The sequence below is a fragment of the Felis catus genome, chromosome E1 (genome assembly GCF_018350175.1).
Source record: "Felis catus isolate Fca126 chromosome E1, F.catus_Fca126_mat1.0, whole genome shotgun sequence".
NCBI lineage: Eukaryota > Metazoa > Chordata > Mammalia > Carnivora > Felidae > Felis > Felis catus.
The window spans coordinates 58854708-58871957 of record NC_058381.1 but is presented as its reverse complement, the minus strand read 5'-3'; the positions used below and the strand labels follow the sequence as shown (position 1 = coordinate 58871957).

Sequence of the window (17250 nt, the reverse complement as noted above, 5' to 3'; positions counted from 1 at the left end):
TAGTGGTCACATGGCCTGACAATGGGGCCATGACTCTGATTCTCCGACCTCCTCCACGCTCTGTCCACTTCGCCCTGGCCGGGTGACACTGGCCTGTCCACAGCTTTGCCATCGCGACCCACTCCGCTATTTTAATAATGACTGTCACACAAGTGGAAAATAAAATCAGTTGTGGAAGAAAACCGTCTCGTTTTAAGTATCTCCCCCTGTCTCCCTCTCCCCCCTCCCTCGAGATGAGGCAGAGAGGTTTCTAAGAATAACTACAAGTGATGGGACAGGTCAGTTTATAAATACTGCATCACCTGAGATGATGGGTCCAATTTGAAGCCTGTTGACAGTGAGGCTTTGAAGGATGGGTTCCAGGCGGGGTGCGTGCGTGCACACGGAATACAAATCAATAATTTATAAGGAGAAGGGCATGTTATGCAAATTCAGGGTATGGGCGTCGTGTCTGCAACAGTTAAATGCTGGGATGTCACCGGGGGGAGGGGGCTGAGCTGCGGGGAATCTGCAGCCCCTCAGCTCTTAAATCCTCTTGGCTCTCGACCTGAAGCCGGCACGGGAGGGGACCCGGCAATGAGAGTAGTCTGTCCCCCGTGGGTCCGGTTTCCGGGAGCTGTTGGACATCTCTGTTCTTTGGAAGCTGTGAAGGTTCCACAGGCAGGAAGGAGGGCTGGAGCACCTCAGATGCCCTTCTGAGGTGTGGCCAGAGGCTCCTGGTATGAGTGGGAGGAAGAGCCCAGGACCCTTCGCCAGCCAGGGCAGCTGTGGCAGCAGCCTGAGCCCCACCCACTTAACTGGTTAATCTGTCTGCAGGGCACCTCTTGCCGGCCGGTGCATGTTGCTTAACCAACCTCATTACTCTTGTGCATTTAGCCGCTCGGAGGAAGATAATACCCTTCAGGTTTGACCCAATTTTAGTTTTTGTTGTCATAACCATGGAAAATTGACCTCTGAGCCCCTCGGCAGCAGGACTGAATGGGTAGTGATTTACGGCAAGTGTGTGTGTGGGGTCCCTGATGTGCTGGCGGCGGGGAGCGGGGAGAGGGGGGCGGTTCTGCCAGCCCTGATCTCCACTTAGCAGCACTTTCCATGACAAATTCTCATCCTTCCCACCGTCTGAGAGCCCACGCCCTGGAGATTCTGAAAACCACGTTACTTTGATTTCAAAAGTAGGTGGATAGACGGGTGTACAGAGAGGCAGATCCCTAGCACTGGTGTCCGCATTGCCAGGATGTGGACAGGACAGCTGCCCTTCCCTCCGTGGGAATGACGGTCATCCTCCTCCTGGGCTGTGATCTGTGATGTCACTTCCTGTTTCTGATGGGGAAGCAGGGGCTGCAGGCAGGGAATTCATGTGGATTGCCTGCAGAAGTCTCTCCTTTTCTGACTCATAGGGGAAACATAACTAGAAGTCACATGATGCCTTTTGGTACAGAGAAAGGAGAAGGGGGATAGGAAATTGAAGCAGGAAGGGGTGTATCAGTTTGCTGTGCTGCATAACAAGCCACTCCCAAATCAGTTGCTTCAAACACCAACCATTTCCTTTTATTTTTCGTAAGCCCGTGGGTCCATTGGAATCAGCAGAAGGACTTCGTGGTTCTGCTCTAGACTGGGTTGAGTGCGGCAGCCCTGCTCCCTGTGCCCTTCACCCCGCCCTGGGACCAGGAGCCCAACCATGGCAATGGCAGAGGCACAAGAGAATGAGTAAAAACATGCAAGTCTTCTTCTGGGCTAAGCTTCGAAATGGCTCACCATTTCTTCAGCCTCATCCTTTGGCCAGATAAGTCACATGACTGAGCCCAGATTAACGTAGGGTGAAAAAGACGCTTTGTCTCTGTAGTAGGAAAAAAGCGCAGTCATGTGGCAAAGGGCATGAAGCCAGGGAGGACTAGAGTCTCATTGATGCACGCCACCACGGTTGGTGAGGAGAGCTGCCTGAAACTGCTCCTGCTGACAGACGTGATGGAAGCCGTTGTATATTTAGTGTTTACCATGGAACAGTCGCTCAACTACGTGTTCTGTGTACATGGTCCTATTTGTTTTTTATAGTAACCTGATAAGAAAGTTGTTGTTACCCACTTAATAGGTGGGAAAGGTTAAGTAACTTGCTCAGGGACAGTGACAGGGCAGCCAGGATTTCCATCCAGGATTTCCATCCAGGTTTATGTGACTTCCAAGCCCAGGCTCAAAGACACTCCACCCCTCAGTCTTTGTAGTGCCACCTCCCGGCCCTTGCTCCTGTTCTGGACCTTCTCCTCCCCTTACTGGGTTTATTTTGTGGATGGGTGAATGCGTGGATAGGTGGATGGGTGGATGGATGGATGGATGGATGATGAGTGGATAGGTGGGTGGATGGGTGGATGGATGGATGGATGATGACTGGGTAGGTGGATGGGTGGGTGGTTGAATGGGTGATGGGTGGGTGGATGGATGGGTGATGGGTGGATGGATGGATGGATGAATGGGTAGGTGGATGGTTGAATGGATGATGGGTGGGTGGGTGGATGAATGGATGAATAGGTTGGTGGGTGAACGGATCAATAGACAGAAGAGGAACAAATGGATGGATGGCAGATGGACAGATGGATGGGTAGACAAATGAAGTCGATGTCTCCAGTGACCACAGCTTCTTTCTGATGTGTACTTCTCGTTTCGCCATGCCATTCTTCTTCCGGGGAGGTCTTCCTTCCTCGTGGAGCTCTACGTGAGCCAAAACTCATCTGCTGGGTAGTAAGAATGCCACCCAAAGGACCTCAGAAGGAAAAATCTGGTCCCAGGAAGGCAGATTTCATGGCCAGGGTCACTCAGGGAGAGCAGACTGGAGACCACAGCAGTGTCCAAATCAGCCTAGGCTTGTGTAGAAAGGCCAGACCTTGGTCTATGTTCCTCACTCAGAAGACAGGGCAGGAGGTGGGCAGAAGAGCCCCTTGCGAGTTAGGAGTGAGGACGCTGGCTGTGAGGGCCCTTGCTTCCCCGTCCCGCTTGTCTCCCTCTGCTCTCGTCTGTCCCTCAGCATCAACAGTGAGTCCAGCCGTGAGCCTTCTGAGCCCTCCTGCACACTGACTTCACCGTCTGCTGCTTCCAGGGAGGCCTGTCCAAGGCCAGGGCGCACTTGCTGCCAGACCGAGAGTCGGGGGGCCTCTGCGGTGCTGGAGCAGCCGGTCTTGCCCCGGGGAGATCTTGGGCAGATTCTGCTGTCGCCAGTGTGTTCCGGAGGGGAGGGGCAACAGCTGCGGGCATGCCCCGCCCGTGGTGTTCGCTGCCGCCGACCCCCTGCGTGGTGTGTCCCTTCCTCCCTGATCCTGACCAGCAGAGGCCCGACGTAGATCCTAGTCCCTGCCCCACGCGCGCAAGGCAGCCAGTCGGGCGTCTGGGATGAAGACGCTTCCTGTCTTGTTGTGTTTCCTCCCTTTCTCTTCTTCCTGCAAGAGAGCTGACCGAGGCTTTGGGTGGCACGCTGGCGGCTGTCGCCTTCCTCCCACTGCTGGTGGAAACCCCCTGGGGCAGGTGTCTCAGCCTGAGCGTGGGACACATGCAGTATCATTACACTGATTATTGCCTCTTCCCAGACGTATTGATCGGGCTTCTGTCTCTGACTCTGGCCAACCGAAAGGCTCTGCAGCCCATCAGAGCCTTAGGGACTGAGAGAGTGGCTTTGACTCAAGATGTATTATCAGCCCAGGAAGTGATTTTTTTTTTTAATTGAAAAATTGAGAGTAATTTACATATTGTGAAACGTGTGGCTCTTCGTACAGTCCAAGCAGTTTTGACAAGCGTGTGCACCCAAATAACCCTCACCTACATGGAGATGTGGAACATTCCCACATCTCCAGAAGGTTTCTTGATCTGGTAGGGGGTGCCAGAGTACCTGAGTGGGATGATGCTGTACAGGTAGGTGAATGAAGGCTTGGGCTTCAGCCTTACCAGGACTCTCATGATGGCCTCGACCAATGCAGAGCCACGAGAACCCAGCTCCTTTGAGCTAACAGACTGGTGGAGAGAGGGCAGCAAAGGGACAACCAGCCAGGAGAGAGGTCCAGGGCAGAAAAAGGGCCCGCAAGGGCATTGGCGCATTCCTCTGCTTCCACGCAGATCACACTCAGGTCTCCCAGGAAGAGGCCCCATCTCACATGGCAGGCACTGTTCTCGAGAGTACCCAGACCCACACAGGGCAGATAGACACCGAGTGTTCATGTGACAGTGTTGCTGAGCACCTGAGACCGTGGGTGGGAAGCTCAGAGGTGGACGTCGCTGTGCCTCAGGTTGCCAAGGAAAAGGGACGTGCGACGCCTTGTCCTGGGCAGGGGTTTAATGCCACGTCCTGCCAAGAAATCCTTTTGTGCACTGTTTCTGCCCCACATCCCTCTCGCTGCGTCCTGTTCGTGTTTGCCTCCTGTGCTCAGGGCAGGTGGGGACAGCCGAAGACCAGTGCCCACACCAGGACCAGGACAGGGTTCTCCTGGTGGCTAGAATTTTCCCAGATCAGGGCCCTTGGGGAATTCTCTCGGGATGGTTGTGCCATGCAAACGTTGTCACAGCAGTTGACCCCATGTATATATAAATGTTTATTTTTGAGAGACAGAGAGAGAGAGACAGAATGAGCGGAGGAGGGGCAGAGAGAGACAGAATGTGAAGCAGACTCCAAACTCTGAGCTGTCAGCACAGAGCCCGACGTGGGGCTCGAACCCACAGACCACGAGGTCATGACCTGAGCTGAAGTTGGATGCTTAACCGACTGAGCCACCCAGGCGCCCCTGCAGAATATATTTTTAAAGCACGTTACTGGTTCAAGTTCTTCTCCCGTGCTCAGGCTGGAGCTGTGTGCGCTGTGCCCAGGGAGGGAGGTGCGGCCTTGGAAGGGAACATTTGAAAAACTTGCCTGACCGACTACATCTGTGTGTGTGTGTGTGCAGCCGGATGGAGGTCCGGGGCCAGTTCTGGGACCCCAGGCCCCAAAGAGACCTCTGTGTCTGCAACACAGGGCCAAGGAACGCGTCCCCGCGCAGGCGCCCTGGCTGTCTTGACCCAGAGGCACCAAGGCCCACCCTGAACCCCTCCCACCACCAGCCCCGCAGGTGTCCTGAAGGGACAGCCCTGCCGGCCCCCAGGCCCCGTGTTCCCAGGGAGGGCATCCAGGAGTTTCTACCCTGCCCTCCCCATTTCTCTCCACTGCCTAAAAGTTAGAATCCTGTTAAGGTCGCGATTCCCTACATTCGTGACGTAAAGTCAGTCTCGGAGAAGACTTGGGCCGTTCAGCATCAAAATCCTATTACCGGATGCCGCGTTTCCCGTGCGAAGATACCTGGCGGCTGGGAGATCAGTGCGAACGAGCTTCTGAGTGCGGCCGCTGTGCTATCTGCCCGGCCCAGGCGGCTGGGGAGCCCGCCCCTCGCCCACCCTGTGCCCCGCCCCCTCTTCTCTGCACTTCTCCTCCCCCCCACCCCCCGCCCCGCCACCACCTTCTAGGTGGCTTCCTAAGGCCTCACGGTGCCAGCAGAGAGAACCAACTAGAAAGTCCCTGTCCTCGGCCGTGGTGACTTCCTTTCCCTGGTGCTACCCAGGAGGGTGTCTGTGAGCCGGGTGCCTGGCCTGCAGAGGTGCCACAGAGGCGGAAGCAAGGGGATGGGAGGTGCTGAGGAGGGGCTGAGACCCCGTCCTGGGCACGGGGCTGTGCCAAGGTTACCCGGGAAGCACGTGTGGGGGTTCACTCTGGGGGACGTGCTCTACCGCAAAGCTCTGTGGACAGACAGCCAGGGCTGACGGAGGAGGCTTATGGGGTCCACTCTAGGTTCTTTCCCCGCGCCCTCCTGTCCGGCTGGTGAAGATCACGCCCTCCAGCTCTGTGACCCCTGGTGGGTTCCAGACCCTGCCCTCTGGCTGTCTTTGTGAGAATCCGCCTGCCCCCCGCCCGCCGGCAGGGCAGGACTGACTCCTCACTTGGCCTTGTGACGCCTTCAGGCCGGGGCCACCTTTTCTCTTGCCACCTGCCCTCAGCTGGCCAGGCAGTTGGTCTGAGCCCCCCCCTTCAAACTGCCACTCTGCTGCTCCTTCTTCTCGAAGCTGGTCACACCCCAGCCGGCTCCCACCCTCCCTGTGACCACAGCGCTCTGTGCGGCCCTGCACAGCGCCCAGTGAAGTGTATTGTAATTAGTGTTTAAATCATGGCAGTGTGCACCCACGCTCCTGGCCAGGCCCGAGTGCTTTGCAGGTGAGGAGCAAAAGGGGGCCTGTCACCGCCTGTCTGGCGGGAGTGGTCCCCTCATGCGGGAGCCCGGGGTCTCTTGGGTAGGGGCACAAGGTAGGGGGACATCAGTCTCCAGGCCTCACCCCTGGGACAGCCCCATCCGGCTGCCTGCTTCCCCACTAGACTCTCAACCCGAGGGCCCGTGTGAGATGCACCCTCGGTCTCCCCCAGCCCAGCACGGGGCGTGGCACAGCCTCCCCACGTTTGTTGACAAGGGTGGGAAGAGCCCGTCTGGGTCACCCTCAGGGTCTTTGCTCTTGCCTCCCCTCTCCCAGCTTTGCTTCCCTTCCCAGCCAAGGCTGTGGGCCGTGGAGGGGGCCGTGGGAAGGGATGGTGTGTCCACCGGGTAACCTGGGCCACTAGGTGAGACTCAGGGTTTTGGTCTTTCCATTCGTTTATTCATTCACTTTTCATTCATCCAGCAAATATTTGAGGACCTTGTATGGCGGGCGCTGGGTCTACGGTGGTGAACAGAACAGGTATCCGGCCCTCAAAGGCCGTGATTGAGTAAAGGAGCAAATTAAAATGTAATTACAGGGGCACCTGGGTGGCTCAGTCGGTTAGCCGCTGACTTCAGTTCAGGTCATGATCTTGCATTCCGTGAGTTCGAGCCCCACGCCGGGCTCTGTGCTGACAGCTCGGAGCCTGGAGCCTGCTTCAGATTCTGTGTCTCCTTCTCTCTCTGCCCCTCTGCCTCTCCTGCGCTCTGTCTCTTTCAAAAATAAATAAACATTTAAAAAAAAATGTAATTACAGTTTACAGCAAGTACCACAAGGGAAGAGTGACGTCGGGTGGGGACGATGTCCGGTCGGGTCAGGCCTCTCGCTGGGGACGTGATCTCCACTTGAGGCTGAGAGGAGCTGGGGGGGTGGGGGCGGGGTCCTACAAGGACGTAGCGGGCGAGAAGGGCTCCCTTGGGGGACAGGGGACCACTGGGTCCCTTAGAAATCTGGTCCCTGCTGGACACTTTTGAAACTCTGGATACCTTCTCTTCCTGGGGTTTCTGTGGTGTTTCGCAGCCTGTCTCCCTTCTCTGTGGGGCCCCTTATTCCTCTGCACAGGCCTCCCCTACCCCAGCCCTGCCTCCCAGCGTGTCCCTCATCACCTGTCCTGTCCTCTGCACCCAGCCTGTCCTCTCACTGGGTGTTGCTGTTCGTGCCCTGGGGTTTGGCCACCGTCTGCATCGATATTTGTTGTAACCCCTGCGTCAGGTGTCTGTTGATCTAATGGTGATACCAAACCTTAGTGGCTTCAAACAGCAGTCACCTCTTAGCCCACAGTTTTGGGGGGTTCAGGAGCCTGGGAGTCTCAGCAGCTAAGGTCTTTAGCTCAGGGTCTTTCACGGGGTTCTGGTCAGCATGCTGGCTGTCAGAGTGAGGCCCCAGTTCCTGCCCTGCGGATGGATCTCTCCATGTGGCCGCTCAAGGGTCCCCACGACGTGCCGGTCAGCTTCCGCCAGCATGAGAGCAGACGATGTCATTTATGGCATGATCTCAGAACTGGGGGGCCGTCACTTCTGCTGCTGTGTCCAGCCCCCGGCACAAGGTAGGAGGGGACTGCGCCAGAGGACAGGAGGTGAGGATCGTAGGGGCCATCCTGGAGACGGGTGCCCCAATCCCCAAAGCAGGTGGACTGTCTCCTAAGCCCTACATCCTGGCACCCACCTGCCAACCACCCCCCCCCCCCCGCCACCAGATGTCCCAGGGACCCTTCAAACACAACACATCCAAATCTGAACCCAACCCCACAAGACTTGGGAAATCATATTATGTAATTGTTAATATATGCCGAGCTGTCCAGAATAACTCGGGGTCTGCACGTAACCATATAACAAACTCCATCATCAGCCCAGCTGAAGCCCCCCGAGTCTTTCCCGTCACCCTCGCTGGTCTCCATCCGCCTTATGTGAGTCTCCGTTTCTCATTTGCTCACCAGCGGTAGGCTCCAGATTGAGACTCCTGCCTTGGTTTTTACGCCTTCTACCCCGTCCACACAGGCACCAGAGAGAGCTGCTTAAGACACAAATCTGCATAGTTTCCTGCTTAAAATTCTTCAAGTGGCCGTTGAAAGTCCTTGGCTTGGTGTTCAAGGTGCTTCATGATCTGGATTCTGACTTACACGGCTGGTCTCATCTTCTCATTCGTCCAGTCCCGGACCCGGAAAACATCTCCCTGCCTCTCTTGGTGGCTCCCTACCTGCTAGCTCACCAGATCCGCCCCTCAGTCTTTAAGACTCCCTCTGGGGTGGGCCACCTCGTCCGGGAAGCAAGAACACCCACTCGGGATGAGCGAGGTGCCTCTCTCTAAGGTTTCCACATACCCTTTGCCTCCGTCACTGATGCTTTATCTGTGACGTGTTTACTGAGCACCTATTTTGTGCCAGGCCCTGTTACAGCTGCACCCAGGAGATCTGCCCTGTGGAGCTTGAGGTCTCTGCACGAGCCCTTATCCCACCTCTGCTGGGATTTCTTGTCACGCCGCCCTCTGCATTGCCATCCCCTTGGGGATGGGCCCGTGAGCTGTTCTCATCTGTGTCCCCAGCTTCTATCACAGGAGGGACTCAGTGGATTTTCAGCGCTGGAATGGTGCTTTGGGGGAAGGGCCAGACCGCAGGAACCGGCCGCCTTAAAGTTCCCTGGGTGTCTGAAGCAGGTGTCTCTGGCTCGATCATTGATTCCTGGACACAGGCACCCAGGCTGATTCGGTGAGGGAGGCAGGGAAAACGCACAGGAGCGCCTAAGAACACTTTGGACCGTGCCCTGGGCCGCTTCTTGTCATCGACAATTTTTGCACAACCCAGCCGTGCAGCTGGGCTGGAGTTCTGTCGCATTTTGGGGACACTTCTGGTCTGGGGCCTGGCCTCATGTCAGGGGTTCTGGGCCCCCAGTGTCAGCCCTGCTGTCACTCGGGTCACACAGCCCCCAGCCTTTCCTGCTTTCCCCGACCTTGGGGAAAATTGCTTCCCGAATTACACCCCTCCATTTCACAAGCTTTAAACACAGAGCCGGAGGACACATGAGTTACATAAGGGCCTCCTCATTCCCGTTGGAGATGTTGAATAATGTAGCATTTCAGCAATACCTAAAGGTGCACTGTTATTATTAAAACACACTGGTGTTAAAAAGAAGAAGGAGAAGAAGTGTAGCCACGTAAAATTGTCACAGACGCCAGAATAATAAAACCCAGATGATGATGATGATGATGATTGTTATTTTTGGCCGGAGACAGGATTTCCCAAGCCATGAGGGGAGTCAGGCACGAAGCTGCTTTCTGGCTTGAAAATGGAGGGAGGAGCCTCATTTATTCCGAATATTCTGTATCCCTTATAATCTTTACTATGGGAACAAAGTGCCATGTGGTGTTCTCCCCGCTAAAGACACAGCAAATTCTGCTTTCTTAGCGGGAGTCTTGTGCTAAGCTCGGAGCTTGGTTGTTGGCTTGTGTCTGGGAGAAGCGGAGACCGAGGGGGGTCGGGGAGGTGAGAGATTGCACGGGCACGTGCCAGCACCCGTGATCGGTGCCAGGGAGGGACCGGGGACAGAAGCCGGGAGAAGGGGGCACGCGTGCTTGGCGAGGGGTAATGGCTTCGGAGAGAAGTGAGGGCAGGACGTAGTGCCTGGCCTGCCGGCTGCAGTGCCCAGGGCGTGGTGAGGGCTCCGTGCCCTACTGAACGGCGTGGTCGGTGGGTCAGGTGGCTCTGCTGGGTCTGGATGTTTTGGTGTTTGTTTTGTTTTGTTTTGTTTTAAACGAACACCAAATCCTTTGTCGTTACTTTGAACTTGCCACGTTTTATCAAAGTGCAGCTGATGTGTAACTTTGCATGAGTTTAAGGTGCGCAGCTTGGTGATTGGTTGTACGTACAGATTGCGACGTGGGCGCCACACCCATCCCCTCACACATTCACACGCCTGTCTTCTCGTGATGGAGAGTTTTGAGGTCTCCTCTCTCGGCGACCTTCACGAACATGACACCGCGTTGTGGAGCAGGGTTGCAGCGCTGTGCGGGATTCACCTGGCGGTGGGAAGCGGGCCCCTGTTGGCCAGCCCCGCCCCTGCCTCTGGGAACCACCAAGCCACCAACCTGTTTGCTGTTTCTCTGGCAAATCCTCGCGGTTCCTCCCGATTTCCTTTACTTCCCGCCAGGCGGAACTGGTCGGCAATGAAATGAGCCAGCAAAGGTGTGGTTTTGGGGAGAAAGGCCCCGTTCTGAGGCGGGCAAGCTGAGTCCCCTGGGATTCGCAGCTGCCCTTTCCTGAGTCTCTCTGGGACGGGGAACAAGAATGTAGGTGCGTGTCTGGGGCGATTGGTGTCTTTATTACAGCAGATAGAACAGCGCGTGCGGGCTCGGACGTAGGAGGCTGTTCACGCGAGTCTGCAGAGGAAAGGATCGGGGACGTTCAGCTGGTCCCCCGTCACACAGCGTGTACGTGGTGGGGCCGGAGGAGAACTTGCTGCCCGCCCCGGGGCCCTAGAGCCTCCCGGGGAAGTTGCGGGCTGTGTCCGAGAGCCGGGTGGTCTGTGCCTTGTCCCCAAGCAGGTGAGAAATGGCTCTGAGTTCACGTCCTGAACTTGCAGGGCCTCGTCTGCCCAGACGTGGCCCGTGGGCCAGCAGCAGGCCCAGGGAGGGGACGTCAAATGAGGGGCAGTGACACGCCTGTGTTCCTCATCTTGAATCCCATACGTAAAGCCACTTCCCCAGATGATCCTGATTGGAAAGGACTGTTGCCGTCCCCAGCCTGCCCGTAGGTCCCCAAGTGCAGGTGAGTCTCTCTCTTCGGAGATGGGGGAAACAAGCCAGAAGGGATGCTTTCCTGCTGGGCCCCTCTCCGCATGGGAAGCGGTAAGTGTGAGGGGTCTCTCGTGGGCTCAGCTGTTCACACGCAGAGAGAGAAGGCATCGCCACTCACCCCCACCTCTGGGTATCAGAGACCATCCTGCTGACTCACCCGAAGGGATGGTGGTTACTTCCGCTTGTCGGTTTGGGAATTTTACAGAAAAGGTTCGCCCGTTGCACACGGTTCACATAGATGTGGCTCCTCCTTCCTTTCGTTGTTCGTTTCGCAAGCACCTGCTCAGTGTCAGCACCGTGCCGGGTAGGCACGGTGGTGAGAAAGACCAACCAACGTCTGTCCTCATGGGACCACGTTTAGTCTAGACCATGATGGTGATGATGGTGATGATGTTGGTGAGTGAGGAGGATGATGGTGGTGATGATGATTTGGCCAGGTTCTCCCTCTCCCTTCGGTCCCTCCCCCCCTTCCCTCCCCATCCCTTCTGGACCGACACAGTCCAGCCCTGCAGTGTGCAGAGGACAGGGCCCTCAGAGAGGAATGGAAGGGCCGACTGCCCAGTACTCATAGGACTGGCGTCTGCAGGGTGGCCAGAGGACCTTATCATCCACAGTCTCTTCCAGCAGGAACCCCTGCGGGGGCCACTGCCTATTTGCGTGTTGGCTTATTTTTGCAGAAGATACTTTTTCAGAAGTGCCAGTGTTTATTTTTCCATCTTCTCTCCCTAACGGCAAGAATCCCAATAGGAGGCCATTTGGGGCCAGGGCACCAAAGGCAGCCCCAGCCTCCTGCCCCCTTGGGAGCAGAGCTGGGAGCCTGGCAGGACGCCCAGGAGACTTTAATTGGCGGCAGAGGTGGGGGAAGGGGTGGGAATGGCTTGGACAGACCTTCCCTGAGACTGCGCCTTCCCAGCCAGCTCCCTGCCCCTGCCCTTGCCCTTGCCCTTGGTAGGACCACGCCTGGTATTTTCCAGCTCCAGGCCCTTCTCCGGTGTCATATCCTTCTGGGGCCCCCACCACCTGTGTCCAGCCTTCTGGGGAAACTTAAGTCTCTGTCCACCCCCAAAGGAATTTTGAGGGCTTCCCCAGCTAAAGCAAGGGGATTGAATCCTGAAGAAGCCGGTCGAGAGGATGGGGAAGAGTCCCGACCCTGGGGTTCTGGGCTGTCGGGGGCCTCAGAGTCCCCCACCCCCTACAGCACGAGGCACAAGGACATTGACGTTGATGGTCAGCAGTTGGAGGCTCCCTGCCTGCCTCTGGCCCCCAGGCTACACTCTGGCAGAGGTTAGAGCCGCGGGTACCTGGCACCGTGTTTGGCATGCGGTGGGGCACAGTGAATGTGGTTCCGAGGAGGGGGAAGACGCAGCTCTCTCCCCTGCTGGGTTTGGGACAACAGGCTGTGGCCTTGACCCTGGGCTTCAGCTGGACAGGCCAGAGCCGCCATGCGCTGTGAGCCCCACGGGCCTTCTCATCTCCCTTCCTTCTCCCTTTTCCCGGAGCTGGCCTTGGGGCCTTGGGGGACCTCATGGCAACTTACTTGCCTGGCCTTTTGTCTCTTACCTTCATCTGTTCTGTGAAGAAGGAGGTGGGGCCAGTCCCTCTCCCTGGCAGCTGGGGAGCTGGGGCACCGCACTGGGGTGGGTCCTGTGTCCCTGAAAATCCGGGGGCCGGGGCCCCAGCGTCTGCACCATGGGCAACGGATGGTGTCTCCTGCGGAGTGGGGAGAACATGCAGTGGCCATCAGGGACAAGCTGTTAAACGGTGGCCCATTTAAGAAAGCAAAGTGGGGCGCCTGGGTGGCTCAGCTGGTTGAGCGTCCGGCCTCGGCTCAGGTCATGATCTCGGGGTTTGTGGGTTCGAGCCCCGTATCGGGTTCTGTGCTGACGGCTCAGCCTGGAGCCTGCTTTGGATTCTGTGTCTCCCTCTCTCTCTGCCCCTCCCCTGCTCACACACTCTCTCTCTCTCAAAAATAAACATTAAAAAAAAAAAAAGGGAAAAGGAAACAAAGGGCAACTGTACCAATGATGAGGCCAAGGCCTGGCCGAGGTAGGGCTGCTCACTGGGCTATTCGTCCCTACCCCTGTCCAGTCTCCGTGAGCCCACAGCCCATGCTCCCCCGTCTTAGCAAGCACACAGCCCAGCAACATGAAGTAACCTCTTCTCTCTGGGCCTGCGGGGCTCCCGAGGTGGGCGTGCAGAGTCTGGGTACGGGGTGCACAGCTCAGCATGCGAGTGGGGGATGGGGGGTGAGGCATCACCCTGGAGAAGGTGGCCCGGATTTCAGGAATTGTACGTAGCAATCAGTGTGGGGCCAGAGGGGTTTGGGGTCTCTCTGGATTCCTCTACTGCCCCTCTCCCCTTCCCGTCTTTGCTCCCTGTCCCTTGTCACCTTTCCACCTTTCCGTCTTGGGTTTACCTGCCAGGGGCACTGTCCACGTCTCCACCTTGCTCCCGTTCCAGGGGGTCTGGTGCAGAATGAACTCCAGCCCTCGCCTTTTGTGCCCGCTGCTGAGAATCAAGCATTTGGTTCTAAGACAAGCCTGCCTACCTGCCTTCTCCGCCCCACCAGCTTGGGTCACCACCTGGAGCCTCCTGTACCTGGGGCCCTCTGCGTCCACCTGGCTCCTTTTACCTGGGCCCTGCCCCCAGCCGTCTCTGTCACTGCATTTAGCACTGACCTAGAACAACAGATCACACACTTGGCTTTTCCCACTGAAAAGTGGCCTCACAGAGCTCGGGGCTGTGTTCCGTTCCCTCCGATGCCCAGCTCCCGGTGCCGTGCGTGGCCTGGGCGGTCACTGCAAAGCCACGTGGTGCCTGGGCATCACTCTGGAAGCTTGGCCCTGCCGTTGGGGATGTGGGTGGTTCTCCTTTTAAGTGACTGGACTTTAGGAAGAGAAACAAACTGGTAGTCTTTCCTTTCTTAAAGCTCCGTCGTGGGGTTTCTGGGGACATGCCGGTGGGAGTCTCTCCACTGAGGCGGGCTGGGGGGAGCCCCTCCTGGCCGGCCTGACTCAGGACTCTGCCCCAGAGCCGGTCCCTCGGGGCTGGCCAGAGAGGATGTCCCCAGCGGTGTTTCTGTCTTGCCTGCTGATGGCACGCACACAGGGTTGAGTGAATTAAGCCAGGAAAGGACTTTTGAGGCCCAGGTGCCCCCCCCCCATCCGAAACAGCAGCCACCAGCCCCCTTGTGTTTCCTGGGAATTCGGGCTCCAGGGAGACAGTGGTCACTCTTGTACAGAAGCCTGAACGTGTGCGTGGAGGAGAATAAGGGGGGGGGGGGGTTCGTTCGTTCGTTCATTCGTTCGTTCGTTCATTCATTCATTCATTCATCCATCCCCCTGACAAATACCGAGTGAGCTCCGACCGGGTGCCAGGCACATCCCAGGCACTGGGGTCCCAAGTGCTCGCCCTCGGGGTGCTTGCATTTCAGGGTGGTGCATCTGTGGGGTGGCAGCTGTGAAGTCCTGGGGGAAACTCGGGGGGCGAAGGAGGAGGGAATGCCAAGGGGATGGCCGTCAGTTTTGATAGGGTGTGCTGCTTGGGGCTGGCCACCTTACCACACATCCCCAGGCCGGGAGGGGCGATCCACGCAGTTACGCAGTTATGTAGGTGCACAGGCGTGGTGCAGGGGGAGGCGCTCTCGTGCGCGGGGCAGCCAGGAGGCCTGGGACTGCAGGAGGTGCAGGCGCTGCGAGGGTCCCGTGGGCAGAGCGGAATTCACCTGGAAGCTGTGCACCCATGGCCCCAGCGAGACCCTGCAGCGTTATTTTTGGCTTTGTCACCTGAGACAGCCCTCCCCCCGCCCCCGCCACCCACCCCCCGCCGCCGAATCATGTAAGCGTCAGGGTCCCCAAACCTGGCGTCGCCTGGCTTGTAGGTCACTGTAGCAGCTCTGGGTGTTTCCTCCCAATGACAAAGGACACGGTTGGAGAGTGGCACCACCTTTCAAAAAGAGAGGGACAAGGGAGTTTCAGGAACGATAGCAGTGATGGGCCCTGGACTTTGCAGTGGGTGAGGCACGAAGTGATGGAACGGGCGAGACCGGACGGGGTGGGGTCAGCATTGGGGGGCGAGGGGGGGAGGGGGGCCAGATATCATTTAGGGGGCATCGCAGCGGGAGGGCTGATGGAGCAGCAGGGGCAGCCCAGCTGCCCTTTGGCGATAGGGTCCCAACGCTTTGTCTTCAGACAGGTTCCCCTCGCGTTCCCCTGGGGTGTGACCTCAGGCAGCCACCCGTTGCCTCAGTTGCCGTGTGGCACCCCCTCTTCTCTTGTTTGCTAACACCCGTGCTCCTTTGATGTCAAAAAGAAGATGTTTGCTTCAAAGGCATTTAAATCTTTTCCTTTTCTTTTCCTTCAGGTTGAGAATCTGTCTCTGAGAACCTGAAACTTTTCCTGCCGATACGCCGCCCGCCCGTATTTCCCAGCAGCCTTCCACCCCAGAACGTTCCAGAAAGAATCCCACAGGGAGGGGGTCACCTCCCTGCTGCAGCCAAACAGACCTCACCCACCACTACCAGGTAAGGCGCCGCCGGCCACCACACCGATCCTTCAGGGAGGAGGTTGCACTTGTGATTGAGAAACATCTTATTGACCCGAGGGGATTGCCGGCTGGGGACTTTTCTGCTTGCTCGTCTTTCGTGGCCTCAGGGTCGGGATGGGGAGCATTGGGGCAGATGCCCAGGAATGTGCTGGCTTGGGTTGGTAAGGAGTGCCTGCTATCTGTGACCTGAAACGTGTCAGCCTGGCGGCAGAGTTATCATCCCAGGAAGGAAGGTGGGCGGGGCGCAGCGTCTACCGTCTGGGTTCAGCGCAGACTGCTGTGGAGGCCGAGGTCGGGTCTGACCTTCCCCTGCCCAGATTTCCCTGCAGCCCGGCCAGCGGCTCTGGTGTCCCCACCTGGCTCCCGAGGGGACCGGACGATTGCTCCATGACACTTCAGCTGTACCAGGAGCTCACCCCATGACCCCAGGGTTAGCGGGTTAGCGGGTTAGCGAAAGACCGCCCCGCAGGCTCCGGGCCTGTCCCACCTCAGACGCCAGCCACAAGTCTTGGGGGCCACTTGCACTTCTGATGGACCAGCTACAAATTCCCGTGACCCTCCGTGTTGATAATCTGCTAGACTGCTAGACTGCTAATCTGCTAGACTGACTCTCAGAACTTAAGAGCCACACTCACGGTTGCGTTTCCGTAATAAGGGACACCCGTAGATGGGACGAAGTCTGCCCTCACCCTGCAGGGTCAGGACAGCTCACCCTCCCGGCACATCCACGTGCTCTCCCCTCACAAAGCTGCCTGAGCTGGGAGTGTCCAGAGTTTTACCGGAGTCCTATTATGTCATTGGCCCCAAGACTGGACTCTGTCCCCTGTCCCTCTCTCCCCTGAGCGGGGAAGTGAAAGCTCCAGCTCTCCAATCAGGGTCCCTCTGCCTAAGGACTCAAGAGTCACCCAGTCAGCGTGAAGTCGGGTGTGGGCATAACAGAGGACATTCCCATCCCTCGGGAGTTCCAAAGGTTTTAGAGGTTACCTCCCAGGAACCAGGGACAAAAACCAGGCACGTTATTACATCACCACGAAGATCAGTGCAGCCCGGTCCCCACTAAGAAACTGCATACAACTGGAGGGTGGGGCTCATCCAAGGCCGGGCAGGAGGGACTTGGGCCCTGCATGGCAGTCCGCCTCTGTGCTGACCCTTTTCTGGGCGGAGCAAACGATGCCCATAGGAATTCTGGGCAAAGAGCCGAGGACACAGGCTGGTGTCTCCAGTACCCGTTTCGCGTGCACGCCATCAGCTTCTGCATAAGGTACAGGAGCCTTGCCAGGTCCGCACTGCTGCCTTTCTTCCCACGATCCAAATGGGCTCTCCCCTCTGCCTCGGGGTGTCTGGGGGCCCTCTTTTGCCTAGGGTTGATCGTGTACCGACTGGTCCGTGTGCTGTCATTGAACCATACTCGCTGACTCTGTTGTGGAGGCTGCAGCTTGGTGGCGACAAAGCCAAGTCCTTGCCGTGTGTCCTCCGCTGGGGACGAGTTGCACATCTCACATCAGGTAGCGATAAGGCTGTGAAGAAGGGTGGTCAGAGGCAATCGAGGATGGTAGAGGCTGCTGTTCTCATAGGGCAGTCCGGGCAGGCCCTGGAGGCTGATGGGGGTGAGGGAGGGAACCAGCCGAGCCCTGGGAAGAGCAGTTCAGACAGAGGGCCTGGCAAGTGCAA

General features: G+C 57.5%; 1 protein-coding gene across 3 annotated transcripts in view; it reads left to right on the top strand.

Annotated features, from left to right (window-relative positions):
* RBFOX3 (RNA binding fox-1 homolog 3) overlaps nucleotides 1-17250 on the top strand; it is a 448365-nt gene that overhangs the window by 119736 nt on the left and 311379 nt on the right. For all 3 annotated transcript variants that reach the window (XM_019818344.3, XM_023244208.2, XM_023244207.2), the window contains exon 2: nucleotides 15397-15556. The gene's annotated coding sequence lies outside the window, so the exon portion shown is untranslated. The remainder of the gene's footprint in view (nucleotides 1-15396; nucleotides 15557-17250) is intronic.